Raw genomic sequence first — 20633 nt, 5'->3', positions numbered from 1 at the left:
AGCACTCTCTGTTGGCAAGCTCTCTTACAGGGAAGGTGCGCAGATATCTTGTTTTTGGACCTCCTCCTGGTCGAAGAAGAAGGCCCAAAACAGGGCCTCTCTCAGAAGCTGTGTTGCTTTGGCAGTTCCCAGAAGCTGTCAGCTTCTGTGGTGCAGACTCTCACCTGTGCAGACTAAAATCCTAAGTTCCAGGGAGTCCTGGAACCAAGATGGTGACAGCTGCTCCTGAGACTGAGGCCGTCTCCCGAGCCAGACAGACACCTGTCCTCTGGTCCGGACGGTGGCCAGCTGTCTGCGGCCCGCCAAGAGTGCTGCCTCAGCGGCTCTGTGCTTCTGCCCGTCCCAGAAGCTGTCCGGTTCTCTGGCGCACCCTCTAACCTGTTCAGACTAATTTCCTAAGTTCTGCTGAGTTCCGAAACGACCGCTGCTGCTGAGGCTGAGGCCGCCTCCCAAGCCAGGCGGACACCTGTCCTCTGGTCCGGATGGTGGCCGGCTGTCTGCGGCACGCCCAGGCTTCTGCCTCAGCGGCTCTGTGCTTCTGCCCGTCCCAGAAGCTGTCCGGTTCTCTGGCGCACCCTCTAACCTGTTCAGACTAATTTCCTAAGTTCTGCTGAGTCCCGGAACCAAGATCTGCTGAGTCCCGGAACCAAGATCTACTGAGTCCCGGAACCAAGATCCATATTTTTTAATAGTCCCAGTTTTCTTGAGAAAATGTTGAGGTGTCTAAAACGATACTTTTAATTGTGTTTTTAATTTTGAGCAAATTTCATATTTAGCTATTTTAAAGTTATCTTACTATATAGAGCAGAGCTCTAGTTTGCATGTTGAACATCTCCAAAAGTATTTGTGATAAAACTTTTGAGATGATGCTCTCAGAAAATGCAGGAGCATTTAGTATACAGGTCCTAGCATGAGGATCATAGGTCATCAACATGAACGAAGGAATCTGTCTTCATTTACTCTCCTGTTTTCCATATGCTGGAAAGACAGTGCATGTTCTCTCTCTCTCTCTCTCCACATCACAGAAACGATCATTTGGAATCACGTTTCCAGACTTCTAACAGGTGCTTACATGATAGAAGCAACTTCATCAATGAGAGAAGATGCCACTCCAGAAAAGCATTATCCACCTGCCAACCTCAGGTACCTGTTCCCCAAAATACACTGTAATATAATTAGCATATTGCCCAGTGGTACTCAATGTTGAATGAAATAAAATCTTGAACAATCATCAACACAGGGAATAGAGATACATTTAATGGGCATCAAAGTATCTTTTTAAAGTGTTTGAGATAGAACACAGACAAAGCACACATACTTAGCACAAAGAAAAACTTGGGTTCTATCTCCATGAACACATATTTGTACACACACACACTCACATGACACAGGCATATCTACTGGGAACAGCACAAACATGAAGCTTGCACAGCTGTTTAAAAGAGTCCCAATAGCGCTGAGCTGCATGATGCAATTGCAATCATATCATCTTGGACTTTTGGTCTTGATCTCCACGTATTACATGCTTGGGAGCTTTTAATATTTGTATAACTTGGGAATATTGAATTGATGGAAATGTTAATATGAGACATTTATGTCTTCTCCCAGGAAAATTACTTCTCAGTTTCTCTGGGAATGTCTTGAGCATACTACCCCTCCTGCTTTCAGGGAGATGTCCTTATCTGGCCCTACTTATGCCAAGGAGGCTGTGACTCAAAGATGACAAAGATCTCCTTATGAGGCTCTGCCTCCAAGATACTCTTGGAACATCTGCCCATGTACTTATTCGGGAACAAGATAATCTGAACAGAGTAAGCTTAAAAAGGTAAACAAGAGTCAATGGGCTAGAGAATGTGGCTATAGATCAGATAAAAAACAAAAAACAAAAAAAAAAACCAAAAAACAAAAAAACAAACAAACAAAAAAACCTCTTCCTACTATATGCCTAGTCCATTACATAGCATCTAAGATTGGGGTCTGCATATATTTTTCAACTCCAGGGAAAAATAAGGCAACAAAGTTAGACTAGCTGGAGTTTTCTCTGTCCTATTCAGGGGCTTATACTTATGGACAAAGAATGGTGTGGATAAATGATAAAAGGCTTGAATATAAGACTTCCCTTTCTTCGTAATGTTAGCTTATATTGGGCCACTGTGGTGTCACATGACCAAGGAACAAAAGAATACCAAGATTAGACATACAAATGAATTCTTCAGGCATATAAACATTGCATTATGGCATAAATTGAATAATAGCTGCAGTAGCTTTGGCCTGAAGGATTTTCTTAGTAGTAATGACAATTAGCATTCTGATCATTAAAAGTTGATAATACACAACTTGTGACATACCGATCTTCCAAGGGTGGCTTAGACATTTTCTTTCTGTTTAGTGCCATTGAAACCCTAAGAGCTGTCAGCCTGACAAAGGTCTGACATGCTTTGCCGAAATATGCCTCCAGACTGTTAAAAGTTGGCTTCACAGGGTTTGTGAGGGAAAATGATTGTGAAAGATAACTACTCTGTCACTGTTTATCACTAAGATTTTGACTAAATATACGACCAAGGGGAAGTTAAAACACATGTCTGGAGACAAAAATTATATGAGCTCTGTTTTGGCACAATGTGAATCTATTCCTGCATACTGATTTCTGTAAAATACAGAAGTACTCTGTTTGACAGTCAGGGTGCAAGACCACTACCACCACTACTCCTTCAGTGACTCCTTATTTCCTGTGCAGAACCTGACTTTTGGCATGTGGGAACACACACACACACACACACACACACACACACACACACACACACACATACACACACACACACACACACACACACACACACACACACACATCTTTTCTGGGAGTCAAATATCTTTTGTAGATTTGTTATTCCCAACTTTTTAGGTATATGCTACATAAAAACCATCTATTTTCTGCAAAGCTCTCTCCTCACAAAGAAACTTTCAAAGTCTTTGCCTCTTAAGTTCCCTATAAAACACCATTCTTGCATCTGTTATATATGACTCACTTTTCAGCCCTATAAATAAATACATATTCTAATTCCTTGTAGTTCTTCCCACCCATTGCACAACTTTTTCATTATAAACACTCAAGATTCAAAGGACAATATAAAAATCCCTGTTTATCTCCATAATGGTTCATAGGAGAAGATTGGACAAACAAATGTTGAGAATGAAACAGTTAATAATAACTTTTTAAATATTTGTATATGTATATATTTTAGAATAAGACAAACATTGATATCAATTACACTGTATTAAATGTGTTACAGTGGCATGATCAGCATATAGTGATTACAGTAAAATATTACTCATAAATGAGGCAAGCACTGAGCTGAATGGTAAGAAATCAAAGGTTGAACCAATGAAATTATTCTAACCTCATATGACTTTTGTGCCACAGACCAGACCCATTCGGCCTCTCTCAATCCGTGGGAATCAAGGTCTCAGACAGATGGGCATAGAGTCTACGAGAATGAGGGTGACAAACAGACACAGACATGAGAGAGTGTGCTGGACCTGAATGTAATGTCACAAAGGATCACCAGTCTTATATAATACAGAAAACAAAGGGATAGGATGTCACAACAGGTAAAGTACATTGAAGTTATTTGACAAAAAACAGAGGAATGAGTTCAAAAGGGCTTACAGGAACCAGGTAATATTTATAGTAAGGATAAAACAGCCCTGCCTAGGGCTAGCTAATGACAGGTAAGGATGTCACACCCTAGTCACAATTTGTGCTACTCCTTTGAGCCTTGTGAAAGCTAGCACCAGGGGGATCTGCTCTAGCAGACCTTTTCATGAATAATGCAATACCACAAATCCCAGATTTCCTAGGCCTTGGTAACTTGCATATGAGTGTAACTTGGCTGTTCTTTCAAATATCTTTAGGGAATCTCCATTTGTCAGAAGAATTCACCAACTTGCTGCTAATATGTAATACATTTTGCAATACCTGGATGTAACTTTTTTTTTCAAGACAGGGTTTTCTGTATAGCCCTGGCTGTCCTAGAACTCACTTTGTAGACCAGGCTAGCCTTGAACTCAGAAATCCGCCTGCCTCTGCCTCCCAAGTGCTGGAATTAAAGGCGTGCACCACCCAGTAAAATACTGTAAGAAAGCATGCATGCAAGACCCTCCACGATATTGCAGGGGCAAATCTGGGGCATTCTAGCTATGGGCATGCCAGGGTTCCAGGAGGCTAAGTTTTTTTGAAACTCTGCCTCAGGACTGCTTCCAGGTTTCTAAACCTGTAATGCGAGTCACTACTGGAATGGATGTAGCACTTATGTCTAGTAGAGAATATAGAAGAGACACTCCAAGCTGTGATTCCTTCTTATGTTACTGAGAAGTATCCCTTGGAATAATGACATAAATTGGTGTTAAGTAAAAGAAAAATAAGGCAGCTAATAATATATAATTTAGAAAACAAGCACTCCTTCTTAATGGAATCAGGAGCATAGGGGCTTGGAAAAGAGTTGGAGAGAGAGGGGATATGAGGAAGGAGTTCCAAGTTTATGAGGATGGGATGGTTTGTGGTAGACAGTGCTGTAAGCTGGTTTGCTTTCCTTCTCAAAATCATTCATAGAGATGGGAATGTGTTGGTTTCAGATAGAGATTAACTTATTCCTGGAAGATGTGAGGAAAAAAGAATTAATTATTCTTTCTCTAAGCAATCAGAGCAATTGCCCACATTAGCACAGTATTAAATACTTTCTGTTCAAGGATCCTGCTAGAAAATCACACAAACAGACTGAATAATTTGTTCATATTAAGTTTGCCTTTGATAACACCCCAATTTGTACAAACAATTGTTTACACAATATGATCATATAAAAGACCTAGTTGGTCAAGAACACTTTGAAAGTCGGATTCAACAAAACAGGGAAGATGTTATACAGTTGAATCCACATGAATTGTCCTGAGTCTGGATGAAGACTGGATTTTGATAAAGACTTGTTCCATTAAAAAAATTACAGGATGAGGTATGTTAATTATATTTAGATAATGTAGATAAGATGAGGTCAGCAGCACAAACAGCATATTTTGAGCACAGATAAAAATGGCTAGAGATTTAGAAGGTGAGGCAAGTCATATTAGATATTTGGATCATGAAACAGAGGGCAATAAGAGGCTATAATAGGCCTCTGAGTGATGCTTTCTAATTTGGTTTCAGAAAAATTCATTGAAAACCAGATAGATAAGTAATCATCCTCCTTTGAGTAGATTGGATTATCAATGAAATGAGGAGGAAGAATTGTAACTACCACAGAGCACTTTGATGCAATCACCAAGATGATCCTTATAATTAGTATTAACAATGAAAGGGAGACTAAAATCATTCTATAAATAGTGATTAAGATTACTATAACCAATTGCTTTAACAATTGTTTTCTCACTGTGATCCACATTAATAACTTAAAAAGTAAACACAAATAAAATAATGGAAATAAGGTAATTAGTAAATATTTTGTGGGTTTATAATAAAATTGCCACCTTAAAACTGTATGTGGCTAGATTATGCTCCTTTTCCTAGTTCTAATCAATGCTATTTATTTACTTACTTATATATTTGAGATTTTTGAAAAAGGCTGTCATTTTATATAGCTCTAGCTCAAACTCACTATCCTTCTGTCTCTACCTCCTTAATACTAAGATTACAAGTATATATGTGTTCTTTTTTCCTTGTAGGTAGATAAATTAAATGATAATATCATTATGAAAGTTTACTTTTTATTGGTGGCTTGTGTATTAGTCTATTTTGCTTTTTCTCTCATTCTTGGGACAACATTCCAACCTACAACGTTCATAGTCTAATTTTAAAAAAAATATTTTTTTTTTAATTTAAGAATTTCCTAAGTGCATTTTAACTATATTTCATTCCTTGGTCAACTCTTCCCAAATCTTTCCTCATCAACTCCCAACCTCTTTTCATGTGCCTTTTCTCTCTCTCTCTCTCTCTCTCTCTCTCTCTCTCTCTCTCTCTCTCTCTCTCTCTCTCCTTTATTCTCAATGCCTCTCTTATTCAACTCACTGAGTTAAATTTGTGTTGTTCAAATACTCTTGAATGAGTGTTTGACTTATGAGGTTGCATATCCTTAAAGAAAACTATTGTCAACAGTTCCTCAGCTTGGGACTGGAATTTCTGTTCATGCTGGGATTTTGTCTGGCTTGAGCTCATGCAGGACTTGTTTTGAACGCATAGTTGTTATGTGCTCATATGTGTGCCAGCCCCTCTGTGTCTGGAAAACACTATTTCCTTGCTGTCTCTCACTACTCCTTGTTCTTACAATTCTTCTGTCTCTTCTATCACAACAATCCCTTCCCTTCCCTTCCCTTCCCTTCCCTTCCCTTCCCTTCCCTTCCCTTCCCTTCCCTTCCCTTCCCTTCCCTTCCCTTCCCTTCCCTTCCCTTTCGGAAGCCTTAAGAAAAGGGTTATTATAGAGATCTCTTGTTCAAGCCTGAGCACTAGATATTCTGTCTTTTATCCTCTGCACATTGGCCTATTGTGGGTATCTGTGTTAGTTGCCATCGTGTGTAAGAATAAACTTTTATAGTGAGAGATGAGAGATTCACCAATTAATGGGTATAGTAATAAGTCATTGAGAGTCTTTTTAATATTGTGTCCCTTACGTGTAGTGCTTTTCAACCTTCCTATTGCTGTAGTATTTAACCTTTTAAGACAGTTCTTTATGTTGTAGTGGCCCTCCACATTAAAATTATTTTATTGATACTTCATAACTGTAATTATGTTATTGTTATGAAACATAATATAAATATTTGATGTGTGACCTGCAAAGGGTCTTGACCCACAAGTTCAGAACCACTGAACTTAATATTGTTGCATAATACCAGCAATAGGTTCTGTCTTTGCTAGTGTTTTACTGGTATGAACAAACATCATGACCAAAGCAAATCTTAAAAAGGACAACATTTAATTGGGGCTGGCTTACAGTTTCAGAGGTTCAGTCCATTATCATCTAGGCAGGAATATCCCATTGAGGCAGATGTGGGGCTGGAGTCGCTGAAAGTGCTACATCTTCTCCTGAAGGAGGCTAGCAGAATACTGACTAACAGGCAACTAGGATTAGGGACTTAAAGCCCACACCCACAGTGACACACATACTCCAGCAAGGCCATACCTACTCCAGCAGGGCCACATCTTCTAATAGTGCCACTCCCTGGACCAAGCATATACAAACCATCACAGGTTCTCTCTTAGGTCCTGTGATATATCTAGCCATATCTTCTGTGCTCTGAAAACACTGGCAACTATCTGTTACATCTCACAGAGAAAGCCTCAAATCTAAAGTCATATTTACACAATGGAATTTAATTCCATTCACAGGTAAGTGGATAGGACTGGAAATAATTATCCTGAGGGAGTTAACCCAGACTCAAAAAGACAAATGTAATATCCTTTCTCTCATATGTGGAAGTTATATTTGAATATTTAGATGTGTATCTTTCATTTAAAATTCCCATAGAGGTTATGAAAGTAATAAGAAGCCATGGAGAATGGAAGGATTTTTAAGAGTTTAGCTAGAATGAAAGTAAACTAAACAGAGAAGGATTATATAAGATAAGGGCAGGGTGGATAAGGTAATATCTGGAGGACTTTCTAAAAAGTCATACTGGATCTTACTACTGTAGAAATTTAATATATACATATATAAAATGTTTTGAAATTGACTTATTCCATAATGGAAAGGGAAATATCCCACCAACACATAATCCGAATAAAAACCTCAGTAGAATGAATTAATCTCATTTGAGTTGCTGGTCATTGAGTTCCCATGGACATCAAAGCATTTAAGGTATTGCTAATGTTCTCGATTATCCTCTGTACCTTAGAGGGCAAACACTGTTGTTGAAGACACCACATACTTGGTTTGTTTTTCCTCTCAAAGGCACTCCACAATGCTTCTTGTAGTTTGGTTATCGCAAATGTCCATAATGTTTCCCCAGGGTTAGTCATTTTCCTATGACCAGGACCCACGAAACCTGCCAAATGAAGTCACATGAGGTCAAGGTCCTGGCTTAGTAAACCCCACATTTTAAGAGACTCATGGGACGAAATGCTCTACAGTTTTGTATTCATTGCTCTGGATCTAGGTATTAAATTCATCATAATAGAAATTTTACTTTTAATTTCTGTTATAACTAATTTTATAGGCAAGCTTTTTGTAAGAAATGAACATATTAGATCAAAGTGGCCAAAAGATATGTCACTAAAATACAAATAATTTTTTTGAGGAAATGATTATTAAAGGTCTCTATGGGTTTCTAATTTAAAGGCAACTAATAATATCTAGGTGACAAAATATTATTTGAGGAATAAAAGTTAGTGAGAGAAATGCTACTTTTGTTCTAATTTAAGCCTGTCATATCCTGCTCTGAGCAGTTTTAATTATGATGCTTAGATACTGCAACTTTTATATGAGTTTCCTAATGATTTAAGTCAAACTTAGTTTTTAACAATCTTTGCATCCTGCATTAACTACGAATATACTTACTGGAGATTGTTGTGGGATCAAATATGTGGAAGTGAGAAAATATTACGTGTTGAGAAGGATAGCTATAGTCACTGGATTATTTATTCCAAGGTGTCTTTTAGGTACTCTGGCATTGAAGTAGCTGAACATGATAATCATACTTTCAATTTACTTGGAACTTCGGAGTATTTTCTCTCCTGTCAGGGCAATTAGAGGTCCTGATCACAATGAAAATTGCCATCTGTTGACAAGCAGTATCTCTTAGAAGATATCTAAGTTCTTCTTAGAGTTGTTAAAGAGCAAAATTGGCATATATAAGTTTTTCTCTTTCTTATGATTTATAAGAAGAAATAAGATAAGGCTGGTCAAGTTTAGCTCATAAATCATGGTCCCTGATACATGGATATGAACGCCTGTCTATTGTCCTTTAGTGTAGTGTTTAAAGGGTTCAGGTGTACAGGAATGAATACACTATATGTCATTTTTCATTAAAATATCTTTTGTTTTAATTTTGATTTCAAATAAGACAATAAAATAGTCTATATTTGGAATTTAAGGTCTGCAACATGATCAGTTAAACTTGAGTTATTCCTATCTTACTAGAGTTTTAAGTGAAAAGAGAATTATTGTGAGACATTGGAAAGTGGTGGTCAAATAGGAGAGAAAATCAAGACTAACTGTGTTGAGTTTAATATAAATGGTCATATTTATGATTCTGAGGTCAGAATGTTTTAAGTGTATTTGATTAATCACAGTGTAGTCATGGCAAGGCTAATGGACCATTGTTGGAATATGAGACATGAGCAATAAAAGCACTCTCATCTGTGAGAACTTGGTCTAATCATATTGTATGATATGCTTTGCTTTAACAATTATGGCATTTTCACTAATGCAGAAACAATAAAGAATAGTCAAAGCCCATTGTGAGATGCAATTATTCTATTGGCAAATGATTGATTTCTGTACCATAGGATGCAGATATTCCAGATATATAAATCCACAGTAAAATTACAGAATTTTTATAACCTAAATTTGCAAATTCTTATATACTAGAAACAATATTAGATTAATTGTACAATGTAGTAAATTATAAATGTACATAATTTCTGATGCTATTTCTTAGAAAATTCTATTTTTTAAAACATATATAGGTGTTTAGCATTGAGAATATTTTATTCCACATATTTTTGATATTTGATTTATTGAATCCATGACAGTAAGTCCACATACAGGATGCTGATTGTATTAGGATTCTATCATTCTCATTATATATCCATTAGTGGAAATTATACATTTAAGTGGAGAATCCAAATGCTCTAAAATATTCATTAGCATTTACAACATATTTCATAGTAAATTAAGACATCAAGAAACAATGAAATATAAATATGTCTTCATAGTTCATGTACTCAAATAGTAGCTCTTTACTGCTAATGTTTTTCTACATTCATTTTATGTGGCTTAAAAGCATATAGAATATTACTAAAACCATCATGTCCTTGCCATATTATCTACTGAAATTATAACAAGTAAAAAATGTGAGTTTCTTCAGTATGCCAACAAAGAATAGCCCTAGGCTGAAAATATTCAGTTATCAGAAAAACCCTTGTTTTCTGTAAATTGACATTTACTCTAAAATGTCTGCCTAACTATATTTTCATGGCTATGAATATCGAGGTCAAATACACAAAACAATCCTATAAATAATATAGATTATGCTAAAATGAAAAATTAAATCATAGAACTGACTAACAATTCATAAATCTCTTTCAGAATTTATAATTTGCTACATAGGAAATAAATATTCTTTGGTGGGATTTGCATGATCAGATTACTCACCAAACCTAAGTAGTATAAGATAGTTCCATGTGCTGTAGCAAATGAACATTCACAGAAGAGACACAGACAGCAAGTAGAGTCTATTTAACACTTGAATGGAAATTTGAGAGATGATATTAACTGACGTTAGTTACTGATTCTTTACCCATTACAGTGAACAATGCAGTCTTGTAATAGAGTTCTTTTCTTATATACTGCACACCATATAATACACACTCCATTATGATGTCCATTGGGATGTAAACTTGCTTATAACTGGAGGTGCCTAGAAACAGATCCACCAGTGAGCAAAGAACAAGAAATGCTGAACACAGTTTAATGTGTATTACACTTAATTCCAATAAAAGATTAATTTGAGTGGATGTGTGTTGTTGGTGACTTCACTTCTATAATGTTTGACATGGTATGTTTTATTAAAAATTACTTTATTTTGTGAGATTGAGACTGACAGACCATTTTTGGATGTTATGTAAAGGATCTGAATTTCAGAATTCCATGCTACAATACATCTCTATCATTTATATTGGAAATTTATTGTAAAGAGGTTGAATTGTGGTTGAGAAAGATAACAACTTGAAATGGTATGGTATAGTACTATTTCAGAAAGATTTTCTTTTTGCATCAGATGGAGACCATTACAGAAAGGTACAGTTCTTCAAAGGGCAGAGAACAACTCACTATGGGATGTATAAACACAAGTGATACCTCTCCAACATACTCCCTATACCTAATTATTTTGGGACATCACAGAAAAGGGGACAGAAAGATGCTAAGACCCAGAAGACCAGAATGTTTGGTGAAAGATTGCATCTTCTACATATGCTATTAAAGAACAATCATGAAATCTCAACAATATTGTCACTGAAATAGGACCTGCAAAAACATCAGTTGGCATGCCAAAAAGGATAAGGGAATATTACATGGCCTAACTTCTAGATGAAGCGCTCAAGCCAATTAATGAATGCTCTGAGGAAGAAGTAGGAAATGGGGAAAAGGGTCTTAGTAGAACCTGAGAAGGGAATCTGCATATAATTGAATTAGCACACTACCCACAAAATACATGCACCTTAAGCCATTGGTCTAGAAAGATAGCTTTCCTATTAAGAATAATTTCTGGTCTTTCTTTTATTTTCCGTACTTTATATTGGTTATTTTATTTATTTGCATTTTAAATATTATCCCCTTTCCAATTTTCTCTTTCACAAACTCCCTATTCACTCCCCCACTCCCTGCCTCAATGAGGGTGCTCCCCTCCCACACTCACCTACTCCTGCATCAGTGCCCTAGCATTCCTCCATGCTGGCTCACAAAACCTCCACATGACCAAGGGGCTCCCCTCACATTGATGCCAGATTAGGCATCAATATCCAACTGCTACATATCTAGCTGGAGCCATAACCCACTCCATGTGTACTCTGTGGTTTGTGGTTTAGTCCCTTGGAGCTTTTGGGGTTCTGGTTGGTTAATATTGTTGTTCTTCCCATGGGGTAGCAAAGCCCTTTATCTCCTTTGGCCATTGCCCTAGCTCCTACATTGAGGTCCCCGTGCTCATTCCAATGGTTGGATGTGTGCATCCACATGGTATGGCTCTGGCAGAGCCTCTTAGGAGACAGCTATACCAGGTTCCTCTCATCAAGCTCTTTTAGCATCAGCAATAGTGTCTGAATGTGTATAGCAGTGGAGGAGGAGAAACAGGGGATAGCCATTAGAAAGTCCCAGATGCCAGGGACCCAAGATGTTCCCAGGACTCAACAGAAAGGACATTATCTGAAATACCTAACAAATGATGAGATAGAACCTGTAGAGACCATATCCAGTGGATAGACATGGCCGCTGGTTGAGGGTTGGAACCACCCACCCACTTCAAAAATAATAACTCAGAATTCCTCCTGTCAAAAGAAAACGGAAGGACAAAGAATGGAGCAGAGTCTGAAGGAAAGGCCATTGCAGGTCTTTCAAAGTACTTTCCCCAACATACGATTCCAAAAGACCAAGTCAAATCAAATAATAGAATGGAGAAGGGAGTTAGTCACTAAGTTCTACCTCACATGTAGAGGAGGTATTGGTAATTGAAAGCTGATTGAGGGGGAGTTTCAGATTTTCTCTAAGACTATGGCATCTAATAATTTGACAATGCTTTAGTGGAAGACCTCACATTGAAGAACATTTGGGCAATGCAACTATGTCTTGATAGTTATTAATAAAAACAATGTATGGATACAGTCATGTGAGTATGTGAGGAGTTTGAAGAAGGGATGAACATGATCAAAGCACACATGGAATTCTTAATTAACTAGTAGACATTTTTAAACAGTACCTTATTTATACACACAGAGAACTTACCATGCTTGTCTCATTTCTTTGTATTATACATATGCACATCCATATGTACTCCTAAAATTATTAAGTTGATGAAGCTGGTGACATTGCTCAGTGTTTAACAGCATATATTTTTCCTCCAGAAGACCAAGATTTGGTTTCCAGCATGGAAGTCAGATCTTTACTTGCAAACATCTCCAGAGGAAAATATTGGTCATAGCCTGGTTCTCTCCATAAGCAGGTGTTAAGAACAAAGATATGTAATCCATTTGTGCAACACCCACTTAGCTTTCATTAAGCATGGAACTTAATTACATAAGGATTACACAGCTATTATGTTGACTTTTACATCTGACCATGAAGGTGAAGACTGGTAAATTAACCTTCCCCTAGAGGTCACATAGAAAAGTTAGTTAATATATTAATAAAGAAAATCTACCTGAAGTGAAGCAACTCAAGAACTCTAAGATGATATCCAGAGGAAAGAGAGAAATTCTGAACAAAGAACCCTGCTGTTACCTATATTCCCTCCACAGGCACTGGCTCATTATAAAACAATCATAATAACCAAGAGTTTGAATGACTTTGAAACAACAAAGATAAAACAGTGTGTTATCCAGGGTTTTACAGATTTCAGTGTAAATACTTCCAGCTTAGAAGGCACATTCAAAAGTCAGAAGCTTGGTAAAATGGAAATTAAGTCTTTGAAATTAATCTCAGAAAACTCCTAAATTCTACAGAAAAACTTAGCACCTTCCAAAAAATGTAAAACAAATTATAAAACTTTTGAAATAAAATGTCTACCCCACAGTTAAAAATAGCTATGCACATTGTAAAATGAGAAAAGTACTATAAAACCCTAGGGGAAATATACAAACACATGGATCAAAAACAGCGATCTTGGTCTTGAAAACTCCTTCATAGAACAATGAAAGCATGAATAGCTGAAGAAATATAAAGGAGGGAGGGAGACAGGAAAGGGGGCAAAGGGGGAAGAGAGAGAGAGAAAGAGAGGGGGAGGGAGGAAGAGATAGAGAGCTTTATAAATAGGTAGACATAAAAAGGAATTCTAGGAAAGTGAAGAGGCCGTTTTTGGAAACACAGAATATAAAAGTTAGAATATAAAAGTTACTTTTATTCCTCTTGAGTAGTTGTAGTGACAGACGGTCACTGCTGACTAAGCTCATTCTTTCAATCTCTTTCTGAACTCTGGCTGCCTGGTCCAGCTCAAACTTCTTCCCAAGCTTCCTGATCGATCTGCCTTCTCTAAGTCTCTGACTGAATTGCTTTGTTTGGCTTCAAATTGGTTGTGGTAATGTGTTGCAATCTTTTGGCTCCTTCTTAATCTATGGCTTCAACTGCCTCTGCTGACATTCACTGAACTGGATGAATTCATGAACAAACACGACTCTACTATACTCATGGCACTTACAATTGACTGAACAGAACTGCCTTTAGTCCCCCTATGATGTCTTTAAACAGCTTTTCTCCTGAGAGTTGGGTATATGCTACCTCTGACTCATTCTGTCAAATATTTCTCTGATTTGCCAAATTGTCTGTCCCTCAATTAGACATAATTGCTTGGGATTAAAAGTATGTAGTAGAGAATTCTGGCCAGAGGGATTAAAGATATGAATTAACGGTGTAGATATATCTGCATTCTAGCCAGATCACACAGACCTACAAGGCCTTTGGATGTGATCAGAGGGGCCATGTTGTTAGATTAAATCTTCTCTACTATAGAGAATATTTGAAAATTATTATTAATCAAAACTAAAGTTTTTAACTATCTAATTGAAAGTAGAATACAGCACTTGGCAGTCTACTTCCTGCAATAATTTAAAAAACAAAAATCTTGATCAATTTTCTGAATTCCTGAAAATTTTAGAAATTAAGAAAAACTGAAAAAGTTTTTTTTTTTTTTTTTTTTTTTTTTAGAAGTTTATACACGAGCGCCTGCGGGAGCCTTCTTGGCTCCGGGACTCCGTGGAGGGCAGGCTGCACGGGAGACCGTGTGGAATACAGAGACCAGCCGTTTCTGGTACGGGCAAGAGTCGCAGAGCCTCTGGGGCGGCACCATCTTCAGCTCCAGACAGCCAGCCACCTTCCTGGCGAGAGCCACAGAGCTTCTGAGGCGGCGACATCTTCGACTCCAGACAACCGGCCACCTTCCTGGCCAAAGCAACACAGCTTCTGGGAAAGATCCTGTTTTGGGCCTTCACCTTCAGCCAGGAGGAGGTCCAAACACCAGATAACTGTACACCTTCCCCGAAAGAGGAGAGCTTGCCTGCAGAGACTGCTCTGACCACTGAAACTCAGAGGAGAGAGCTTGTCTCCCACGCCTGCTGATTGAGGGTAACAAAATCAACAGAGGAACAATCTCTTAACAAAGACAACTATAACAACTAACTCCAGAGATTGCCAGATGGCGAAAGGTAAACGTAAGAATCCTACTAACAGAAACCAGGACCACTCACCATCATCAGAACCCAGAACGCCCACTTCGCCCAGTCCAGGACACCCTAACACACCTGAAAAGGTAGACCTGGATTTAAAAGCATATCTCATGATGATGGTAGAGGACATAAAGAAGGAATTCAATAACTCACTTAAAGAGATACAGGAGAACACTGCTAAAGAGTTACAAGTCCTTAAAGAAAAACAGGAAAACACTGCTAAAGAGTTACAAGTCCTTAAAGAAAAACAGGAAAACACAACCAAACAGGTAGAAGTCCTTATAAAAAAACAGGAAAACACATCCAAACAGGTGATGGAAATGAACAAAACCATACTAGACCTAAAAAGGGAAGTAGACACAATAAAGAAAACCCAAAGTGAGGCAACGCTGGAGATAGAAACCCTAGGAAAGAAATCTGGAACCATAGATGCCAGCATCAGCAACAGAATACAAGAGATGGAAGAGAGAATCTCAGGTGCAGAAGACTCCATAGAGAAAATCGGCACAACAATCAAAGAAAATGGATAATGCAAAAAGATCCTAACTAAAAACATCCAGGAAATCCAGGACACAATGAGAAGACCAAACCTACGGATAATAGGAGTGGATGAGAATGAAGATTTTCAACTCAAAGGACCAGCAAACATCTTCAACATAATTATTGAAGAAAACTTCCCAAACATAAAGAAAGAGATGCCCATGAACATACAAGAAGCCTACAGAACTCCAAATAGACTGGACCAGAAAAGAAATTCCTCCCGACACATAATAATCAGAACATCAAATGCACTAAATAAAGATAGAATACTAAAAGCAGTAAGGGAAAAAGGTCAAGTAACATATAAAGGCAAGCCTATCAGAATTACACCAGATTTTTCACCAGAGACTATGAAAGCCAGAAGAGCTTGGACCGATGTTATACAGACACTAAGAGAACACAAATGCCAGCCCAGGCTACTATACCCAGCCAAACTCTCAATTACCATAGATGGAGAAACCAAAGTATTCCACGACAAAACTAAATTCACCCATTATCTCTCCACGAATCCAGCCCTTCAAAGGATAATAACAGAAAAAAAAAAAAAAAACAATACAAGGACAGGAACCACGCCCTAGAAAAAACAAGAAGATAATCCCTCAACAAACCTAAAAGAAGACAGCCACAAGAACAGAATGCCAACTTTAACAACAAAAATAACAGGAAGCAACAATTACCTTTCCTTAATATCTCTTAATATCAATGGACTCAATTCCCCAATAAAAAGACATAGACTAACAGACTGGCTACACAAACAGGACCCAACATTCTGCTGCTTACAGGAAACCCATCTCAGGGAAAAAGACAGACACTACCTCAGAGTGAAAGTCTGGAAAACAATTTTCCAAGCAAATGGTCTGAAGAAACAGGCTGAAGTAGCCATTCTAATATCGGGTAAAATCGACTTCCAACCTAAAGTTATCAAAAAAGACAAGGAGGGACACTTCATACTCATCAAAGGTAAAATCCTCCAAGAGGAACTCTCAATCCTGAATATCTACGCTCCAAATGCAAGGGCAGCCACATTCATTAAAGACACTTTAGTAAAGCTCAAAGCACACATTGCACCTCACACAATAATAGTGGGAGACTTCAACACACCACTTTCATCAATGGACAGATCGTGGAAACAGAAACTAAACAGGGACACAGTGAAACTAACAGAAGTTATGAAACAAATGGAACTGACAGATATCTACAGAATATTTTATCCTAAAACAAAAGGATATACCTTCTTCTCAGCACCTCATGGGACCTTCTCCAAAATGGACCATATAATTGGTCACAAAATAGGCCTCAACAGATACAAAAATATTGAAACTGTCCCATGTATCCTATCAGACCACCATGGCCTAAGACTGATCTTCAATAACAACATAAATAATGGAAAGCCAACATTCACGTGGAAACTGAACAACACTCTTCTCTATGATACCTTGGTCAAGGAAGGAATAAAGAAAGAAATTAAAGACTTTTTAGAGTTTAATGAAAATGAAGCCACAACGTACCCAAACCTTTGGGACACAATGAAAGCATTTCTAAGAGGGAAACTCATAGCTCTGAGTACCTCCAAAAAGAAACTGGAGAGAGCACATACTAGCAGCTTGACAACACATCTAAAAGCTCTAGAAAAAAAGGAAGCAAATTCACCCAAGAGGAGTAGACGGCAGGAAATAATCAAACTCAGGGGAGAAATTAACCAAGTGGAAGCAAGAAGAACTATTCAAAGAATTAACCAAACGAGGAGTTGGTTCTTTGAGAAAATCAACAAGATAGATAAACCCTTAGCTAGACTCACTAAAGGGCAAAGGGACAAAATCCTAATCAACAAAATCAGAAATGAAAAGGGAGACATAACAACAGATCCTGAAGAAATCCAAAACACCATCAGATCCTTCTACAAAAGGCTATACTCAACAAAACTGGAAAACCTGGACGAAATGGACAAATTTCTGGAAATATACCAGGTACCAAAGTTGAATCAGGATCAAGTTGACCTTCTAAACAGTCCCATATCCCCTAAAGAAATAGAAGCAGTTATTAATAGTCTCCCAGCCAAAAAAAGCCCAGGACCAGACGGGTTTAGTGCAGAGTTCTATCAGACCTTCAAAGAAGATCTAATTCCAGTTCTTCACAAACTATTTCACAAGATAGAAGTAGAAGTTACTCTACCCAACTCATTTTATGAAGCCACTATTACTCTGATACCTAAACCACAGAAAGATCCAACAAAGATAGAGAACTTCAGACCAATTTCTCTTATGAATATCGAGGCAAAAATCCTTAATAAAAGTCTCGCTAACCGAATCGAAGGACACATTAAAGCAATCATCCATCCTGACCAAGTAGGTTTTATTCCAGGGATGCAGGGATGGTTTAATATACGAAAATCAATCAATGTAATCCATTATATAAACAAACTCAAAGACAAAAACCACATGATCATCTCGTTAGATGCAGAAAAAGCATTTGACAAGATCCAACACCCATTCATGATAAAAGTTTTGGAAAGATCAGGAATTCAAGGCCCATACCTAAACATAATAAAAGCAATCTACAGCAAACCAGTAGCCAACATCAAAGTAAATGGAGAGAAGCTGGAAGCAATTCCACTAAAATCAGGGACTAGACAAGGCTGCCCACTTTCTCCCTACCTTTTCAACATAGTACTTGAAGTATTAGCCAGAGCAATTCGACAACAAAAGGAGATCAAGGGGATACAAATTGGAAAAGAGGGACTCAAAATATCACTTTTTGCAGATGATATGATAGTATATATAAGTGACCCTAAAAATTCCACCAGAGAACTCCTAAACCTGATAAACAGCTTCGGTGAAGTAGCTGGATATAAAATTAACTCAAACAAGTCAATGGCCTTTCTCTACACAAAGAATAAACAGGCTGAGAAAGAAATTAGGGAAACAACACCCTTTTCAATAGTCACAAATAATATAAAATATCTCGGCGTGACTCTAACTAAGGAAGTGAAAGATCTGTATGATAAAAACTTCAAGTCTCTGAAGAAAGAAATTAAAGAAGATCTCAGAAGATGGAAAGATCTCCCATGCTCATGGATTGGCAGGATCAACATTGTAAAAATGGCTAACTTGCCAAAAGCAATCTACAGATTCAATGCAATCCCCATCAAAATTCCAACACAATTCTTCAATGAATTAGAAGGAGCAATTTGCAAATTCATCTGGAATAACAAAAAACCTAGGATAGCAATAACTCTTCTCAAGGATAAAAGAACCTCTGGTGGAATCACCATGCCTGACCTAAAGCTTTACTACAGAGCAATTGTGATAAAAACTGCATGGTACTGGTATAGAGACAGACAAGTAGACCAATGGAATAGAATTGAAGACCCAGAAATGAACCCACACACCTATGGTCACTTGATCTTCGACAAGGGAGCTAAAACCATCCAGTGGAAGAAAGACAGCATTTTCAACAATTGGTGCTGGCACAACTGGTTGTTATCGTGTAGAAGAATGCGAATCAATCCATACTTATCTCCTTGTACTAAGGTCAAATCTAAGTGGATCAAGGAACTTCACATAAAACCAGAGACACTGAAACTTATAGAGGAGAAAGTGGGGGAAAGCCTTGAAGGTATGGGCACAGGGGAAAAATTTCTGAACAGAACAGCAATGGCTTGTGCTGTAAGAACGAGAATTGACAAATGGGACCTAATGAAACTCCAAAGTTTCTGCAAGGCAAAAGACACCGTCAATAAGACAAAAAGACCACCAACAGATTGGGAAAGGATATTTACCTATGCTAAATCAGATAGGGGACTAATATCCAACATATATAAAGAACTCAAGAAGGTGGACTTCAGAAAATCAAATAACCCCATTAAAAAATGGGGCTCAGAACTGAACAAAGAATTCTCACCTGAGGAATACCGAATGGCAGAGAAGCACCTGAAAAAATGTTCAACATCCTTAATCATCAGGGAAATGCAAATCAAAACAACCCTGAGATTCTACCTCACACCAGTCAGAATGGCTAAGATCAAAAATTCAGGTGACAGCAGATGCTGGCATGGATGTGGAGAAAGAGGAACACTCCTCCATTGTTGTTGGGATTGCAGGCTTGTACAACCACTCTGGAAATCAGTCTGGCGGTTCCTCAGAAAACTGGATATAGTACTACCGGAGGATCCAGCAATACCTCTCCTGGGCATATATCCAGAAGATGCCCCAACTGGTAAGAAGGACACATGCTCCACTATGTTCATAGCAGCCTTATTTTAATAGCCAGAAGCTGGAAGGAACCAAGATGCCCCTCAACAGAGGAATGGATACAGAAAATGTGGTACATCTACACAATGGAGTACTACTCAGCTATTAAAAAGAATGAATTTATGAAATTCCTAGCCAAATGGATGGACCTGGAGGGCATCATCCTGAGTGAGGTGACACATTCACAAAGGAACTCACACAATATGTACTCACTGATAAGTGGATATTAGCCCAAAACCTAGGATATCCAAGATATAAGATACAATTTCCTAAACACATGAAACTCAAGAAAAATGAAGACTGAAGTGTGGACACTATGCCCCCTCCTTAGAAGTGGGAACAAAACACCCTTGGAAGGAGGTACAGAGACAAAGTTTGGAGCTGAGATAAAAAGATGGACCATGTAGAGACTGCCATATCCGGGGATCCATCCCATAATCAGCTTCCAAATGCTGACACCATTGCATACACTAGCAAGATTATGCTGAAAGGACCCTGATATAGCTGTCTCTTGTCAGAGTATGCCTGGGCCTAGCAAACATAGAAGTGGATGCTCACAGTCGGCTATTGGATGGAACACATGGCCCCCAATGAAGGAGCTAGAGAAAGTACCCAAGAAGATAAAGGGATCTGCAACCCTATAGGTGGAACAACATTATGAACTAACCAGTACCCCGGAGCTCTTGACTCTAGCTGCATATGTATCAAAAGAT

The sequence above is a fragment of the Mus musculus genome, chromosome 18, assembly GCF_000001635.26.
Source record: "Mus musculus strain C57BL/6J chromosome 18, GRCm38.p6 C57BL/6J".
Taxonomy (NCBI): Eukaryota; Metazoa; Chordata; class Mammalia; order Rodentia; family Muridae; genus Mus; species Mus musculus.
This window is presented reverse-complemented; position numbering follows the sequence as displayed.